This window comes from Mauremys mutica, chromosome 12 (assembly GCF_020497125.1).
Source record: "Mauremys mutica isolate MM-2020 ecotype Southern chromosome 12, ASM2049712v1, whole genome shotgun sequence".
In the NCBI taxonomy this organism is placed as follows: Eukaryota; Metazoa; Chordata; order Testudines; family Geoemydidae; genus Mauremys; species Mauremys mutica.
This window is the reverse complement of record NC_059083.1, coordinates 61,012,201-61,019,100: the sequence shown is the minus strand read 5'-3', so window position 1 is coordinate 61,019,100 and position 6,900 is coordinate 61,012,201.

Here is a 6,900-nt window from a genome sequence, read left to right as displayed (position 1 = left end):
GTGTGCCCTTGTTGCCAAGAAGGCTAACGGCATTTTGGGCTGTATAAGTAGGGGCATTGCCAGCAGATCAAGGGATGTGATCATTCCCCTCTATTCGACATTGGTGAGGCCTCATCTGGAGTACTGTGTCCAGTTTTGGGCCCCACACTACAAGAAGGATGTGGAAAAATTGGAAAGATTCCAGCGGAGGGCAACAAAAATGATTAGGGGGCTGGAGCACATGACTTATGAGGAGAGGCTGAGGGAACTGGGATTGTTTAGTCTGCAGAAGAGAAAAATGAGGGGGGATTTGATAACTGCTTTCAACTACTTGAAAGGGGGTTCCAAAGAGGATGGATCTAGACTGTTCTCAGTGGTAGCAGATGACAGAACAAGGAGTAATGGTCTCAAGTTGCAGTGAGGGAGGTTTAGGTTGGATATTAAGAAAAACTTTTTCACCTGGAGGGTGGTGAAGCACTGGAATGGGTTACCAAGGGAGGTGGTGGAATCTCCTTCCTTAGAGGTTTTTAAGGTCAGGCTTGACAAAGCCCTGGCTGGGATGATTTAGTTGGGAATTAGTCCTGCTTTGAGCAGGGGGTTGGACTAGATGACCTCCTGAGGTCCCTTCCAACCCTGAGATTCTATGATTCTATGAAGTCATTCCACTTTATGCCCAATATATGACATTGGCATTTTATGTGGAAAGCCTCCAGTTTTGCTCAGTCTGAGTGGCAGTGTCCATGTTTCGCAGCCGTATAACAGTACAGGGAGGATACAGCTTGAATAGATCCTGAACTAGTCTCATTCTCCTATATTTCTCTTTATAGACTTGCAGACACCACATGCTCACCCATGGTCAGAGGCTAAGTACGTCTGAAGTGTACAATGCTGCTTTTTTTCTAGGTATTTATTGCCCTCTGCTGCCTTGCTCTTGTTTGGCACTATCAGGACATTTCATCAACCTCCATCCGCGCCACTGACAACCAGCACGAAGGAGATGGGGAAAGATTCCCTTCCTTCTTCTAGATGAAATGAAACAGTCCACCCAGAGGTGGGAAATGGAAGCTGATTAGGGACTTGTGAGGAAGGGATCATTGTTTCATGAGTTTTTAATGGAAAAAATATTAAATATGTAGAGGCCCCATTCCCTCCAGATGAGATGTGCAGCTGAACGCAATAAATGTTTCATGGTTACTGCATGTCAGATGTGCACAGAAAAGAATCAAACCTGTCTTCATCCCATTTGCCAAGGAATTCAGACACGTAAAGAGAGCAAAGAGAATTTGGAGGGACAGGCTAGTGGAGCCCAGTGGCTGCCTCGAGACAACCTATTTTGCTGTCACTGGCACTGAGCATATTAGTGTTTCTCAGCGCAGGGGGAGTGACCTCCAAGTCTGGCATGAGGAGGGCACCCAGTGGGTTGCAACCCTGGGGTTGAGAAAAAAATATTGGCAGGTTGCTGTGGTCACTGGAACTCAGCTGGAGCTAGGGAGGAGAAGGAAGCAGCCATTTCCTCCCTGCTTCTGCTGCTGCCCTGACCCTGCTCCCTGATTCTGTCCCTAAGCTGCCAACCCCACCAAAGATCCCTCTCAGTTCCAGGGCAGAGAGGAAGCCGCACTTTTAGAGGCTGTGGAGCAGGATTTACTGCCTCCAGGAGCAGTATTGTTCCAAAGCTGAGCGCTGTGAAGATGAGAGAGGGAAAGTAACCCCAACCAGTACCCAGGCCAGAACCAGTACCACCCCGCTCCCCAAGCAGCCCTACCCCTAGAACTCCTTCTTGGATTGCAAGGCATCTGGTTGTCAACCGGAACACCTGATCGAAAAGGAGCTGCTGACCGGGCTGTTAAAAGTCTGGGTGGCAGTGCAGAAGGGCTAAGGCAGGCTCCCTGCCTGTCCTGGATCTGCACAGCTCCCCGGAAGTGGCCGGCATGTCCATCTCCTAGGCACAGGGGTGACCAGGGAAGCTCTGTGTGTTGCCCCTGGCCCCAGCGCCGGCTCCACAGCTCCCATTGGCTGCAGTTCCCAGTCAATGGGAGCTGCAGGGGTGGTGCCTGTGGGCGTAGGCAGCATGCACCGTGCAGAGCTGCCTGGCTGCGCCTCTGCCTAGCCACCTCTGGGAGCAGCCCAGAGCCAGGGCAGGCAGGGAACCTGCCTTAGCCCCGCTGCTCCACCGACTGGGAGCTGCCTGAGGTAAGCGCTGCACAACCAGAGCCCGAACCCCCTGCCCCAGGTTGGAATCTCCTTCTGCACCCTAACTTCATCCCGGACCCCACACCCCCACCCCTACCCCAGCCCTGAGCCCCATTGTGTCTTTGGTGACCTAAACCCTATGAGCCATTGCAGCTGCAAGACCCATGGGTTGTGGTAATTGTGGGTTGATGTTTTTTGCCATGCTGGGCCTTGTGGACATGGAAAGGTTGAGAACCAAAGTGTGCAGGTTGAGGGTGGGTTTGGTTAGCTTTATAATCCAAGGAGCTTTATAACAAACTAGGGCTGGAAGTGTGTGTATGTGGGACTGTGGCGTGTAAGCCAACTTGGGGTAATAGCCCTGTCCATTGCTTTTCTCATTTAGCATGGCATGAGGCTTGAGAGGTGGGCAGGCACTTGCTGCTTTCTCTTTTCCCATGTAGACCTATGAGGGGACCAATGAACTGTCAGAATGGCTCAGCCCTGCATTTGGTATCCTGCTCCAGTAGTGGCCACTGTCACAGTTCGGGCGACTGCACCTGTATTCCCCTGCTATAGTCCAGCAAGGGCACCCACAGTCAGGCTTCTGCCTCCCCTGGCTGTCACGTGTCTCATGCCCTTCTAACCAGGGTATCTCCATCCGACACAGCTCCCCGATTCTACTGCGACCTCCTCAGCAAAGTCAGACTGCCTGAGCAGGCCTGCTTTGCCTTACTCCTCAGAGGCAGTTAGCTGTGCAATTGCCACAGTCGTAAGTTACCATGCAGCACTTCTTCTGCAAGCACATTTATTCTAAAAGTAAATGCACTACAGAGAAAACATACTAAAGACACTAAAAGAATCTACCCGCATGCTAAGGAGTCCAGCAGAGACCCCTCCAACTGTCTCCAACATGGGTTCTGGCATGTGAGTCCTTCAACCCCACCACCCCTTCAGGGGTCTCTTGTGGTTACAAGTTCATGACTGCCACAACTGAGAACAAGCACCCTCATGAACAGTTCAGACTTTCCTTTATTCAGTTGTGTGGGGAGGGGCTTTGATCAGGCCTTTCCAGAAGCAGCTAATTGGTAGACGATGGATTTCACTCCCCAGGTGTACCTTCAAAAGGCTGGCTTCAGAGGGGAGAATTTGCATTTTCCATTTCACACATTTTGTACCAAACAGTTCTTTGAAGTTCCCAACATTTCCCCCAAGGTTTACATTAGTCACTCTCCTAGAAAAGATACCTACAATCCGGGAGAACACAAACAGTTACATTTTATTACAATGGATCCAAAGATATTAGGCTTTATTCAGTAAGGTTTAGCTTAATTCAGTAAAGTTTATTGAGGATACTGCAGGAAATTGCCAGCATGCAGCACATGCTTAAGGGAAGGTGCAAGAAGCCCCCTAATGGATCATTATTGAATAACCTGCCCATAGGAGAAGCTTCACCTTAAGCACAGTCATTGGGTAGGTAGCTTACATCTATGATCATGCTTTTGTTACCCAAAATGTTATGTGACTGGGTAAATAACGCTTCCTTATTCACTTTCTCCACACCATTCATGATTTTATAGACCTCGATCGTATCTCCCCTTAGTTGTCTCTTTTCTAAGTTGAACAGACCAGCCTTTTTAATTTCTCCTCCTACGGAAACTGGTCCATGCCCCTAAGCTTTTTTTGTTGCCCTTCTCTGTACCTCTTCAAATTCTAATATATCTTTTTTGAGATGGGGCAACCAGAACTGCACCCAATATTCAAGATATGGGCATACCATGAGTTTATATAGTGGCATTATGATATTTACTGTCTTATTAGCTCTTTCCTAATGGTTCCCAACATTCTGCTAGCTTTTTTTGATTGTGCGGCACATTGAGTGGATGTGTTCAGAGGACTCTCCACAGTGACTGCCAGATCTCTTTCTGGAGTGGTAACAGCTAATTTAGACCCCATCATTTTGTATGTGTAGTTGGGATTATGTTTTCTTAGGTGCATTTAATTCATTCTGCCATTTGATTGCCCAGTCACCCAGTTTTCTGAGATCTTTTTTTAATTCTTAGCAGTCTGCTTTGAGTTCTACAGGCTAATTATGCTTTGTGTAAGAAATTCCTTTAATTAGTTTTATATTTATTGTCTTCCAATTCCATTCTTGTACTATGAGAGAAATGGTAAACAGAAGTTCCCACTCTCCTTTCTCCATGCTGCTCACTATTTTCTATACCTCTCTCACGTCCCCTTTTATTCATCTCCTCACTAAACAGTCCCATCTTTGCAATCCCTCATCCCATTAGAGCTTTTTCCAGGTCTTTAATTATTGTTGTCACTCACCCCTGATGCCCCACCACCCCCATTTCTTCTCTGTTGTATAAGAGATGGGGTGACCAGAGCTAAGCACAGTATCCCAGGTGAGGGCATCACATCAGTTTCTCTTATCAGCAAGCCAATATTTTCTATCTCCTGTTTTACACCGCTCCATAAGTGGTTTGCTTTTCTCCCCATCACTGCACAATGAGTTCCCCCTAAGCCCTATGGCTGAATTTCCCCACCAGTGAATATCAAAGTCTGTAGCTAGGGACTTAGAGAATTCAGCTAGTCTTTGGTTTACCTTCCTTGCTGGGAGGTATGAGTGAAGGATTAAGGGTGAAATTCACCCTTGTACAGGGATCTGGAGCAAGGCCTGGGCATTCCTTAAGGAGACTGGGGTGACATTCTGGCCCACTGAAGTCAATGGGAATATTTGTCACTGATTTCAGTGGAGTCAGGATTTTGCGGGGGAGGGATAGCTCAGTGGTTTGAGCATTGGCCTGCTAAACCCAGGGTTGTGAGTTCAATCCTTGAGGGGGCCACTTAGGGATCTGGGGCAAAAAAAGTCTGGGGATTGGTCCTGCTTTGAGCTGGGGGTTGGACTAGATGATCTCCTAAGGTCCCTTCTAACCCCAATATTCTATGGTAAGTGAATTGACCTGAATACACTCTAGCATGATCTGGTCAGCCAGCATCACACTGGTGATGGAGCCTTCCTCTGTTTATGGAGGAGAACTACTCTCACAGGGAGCTCCACTCACTGCTAGTCTGGCGCTTCCTCCTGGCTGCTCTGGGGATTAGCTCATCAGATCAATACCCTTCCCCCGCTTGTACACCATCACTCCACCTCTGCCACTGGTCTGCAATCCCTCTCATTCCAAGAACTGCAGCATCCTTTTCATGACTCAATTCTCTGGCCAGGTCATTCAGCGTTCCTTCCTTCCAACATATATCAAAGTGTTTCCTTCAGCAGTTCTAGGCAGTTTTCCCATTCACTACTGTAGGTGCCACTCCTTCAGTGGCTGGTAGGGGAACCCAGACCCACTCTCTACTCCAGGTTCCAGTCCAGCAGTTCTGGGTTTTCCTCTCACTGCTTCTTCTCTAGATTGCTTCCTACCACTTCTAGCTCCCCACCTTCCTCTGGGAGTAGCAACTCCAAACCCTCCTCCCAGGGAGTGAGTGCTGCCCCTGTCTGTTGCCAGCTTCCTGGCTTTATAGGCCTTGCCTCCTCCTGCCTAGCTGAGCCTGCTTGCAATAAATTCCTTGCTCCCTGGCTCTTCTTCCAAGTGCAGCCTATGGAGTTAACAGGCCGACCTGGCCACCTTAATCCCTTCCAGTCTTGTGTGGGATGGACACCCCCATCACAATCACTTTCATTCAGTGGGGTCAAGTGCAGAGCACACAGCAGGGCCTAACCACAAAGGCATGAGCACTAAGCAGCAACATTTACGGAGAGATCAACAGACGTTGCAGGGAGTTTGTAAATATGATGGCAGGAAACATCTCTTTGTCATAACTTGCAGAAATACTGCAATAATAAACTTGTGTTATGAGAGTAATAAAGCATTGCTATCAATGTCCCCCAGCAGCTTCTGGAGCATCAATCCATTGTGGTAAACCCAGGACAAACAGCTACAAGAGAAGGGGTGGGGTGGAGGAGGGTAGTAATTAGTCCCAGGGGGTTAAAGGGCCTCTCCCAATCCACTGAGGAGAGATAACCATGGGGAAATAAGGTTCAGCTGGAAAAGGGGTTACTAGGGTACTAATTAGGTTCAGCTGGCCCCAACTGCTTGAGACTTTTTTAAACCCTTCCCTGCCTGGAGAGGGTGGTGAGAGAGAAGCAGGGAAGCTGCTGGTGGACTGGATGTAGCAAGACACTGAACCCTTCCAGGAACGCAGGCTGTACTCTCTCCCCAGAAGGGAAGGAAAATAAGCACAAGGGACTGGCTGGGGAAAGGAATAGCTGCACCCTGTGCTACCAGTAAGGATTTGCCTTGCCCAAGCCTGTGTCTCCAAGGCAAAAATGACTGAGCCTGTTGAGGAGGAGAAGGTACTTTGCCATACCAGATATAAATACCTGGATGTATTTGCAGCAATCATACAGGGGGAAAAAATGTGCCTAGCAGATCTTGCATGATAAATTCCCCACAACATTTTAGGACTTTGTTCTTATTTGACTACAGCGTATTGGAAAGGAATTGGCTCTAAGAGGGCCTGGAGAAACCACTTTGTTTTACTGTGTAGGCTCAGCCGAGTGAGCCTATGTATTTCCCCCTCGTAGGCACCCACATCCAAAATATTTACCATGTCAACATTCAGCTATGTCCTGACTTCCTTATAGTCCAGCCCTGCCAGTGCCCTGCATATCCGGTCAAAACGCCCATGCATTTCAAATCTAGAGGAGCACACCTGGGGGAGTATGGTTATTGGGGAACATGTGGCCCTAGG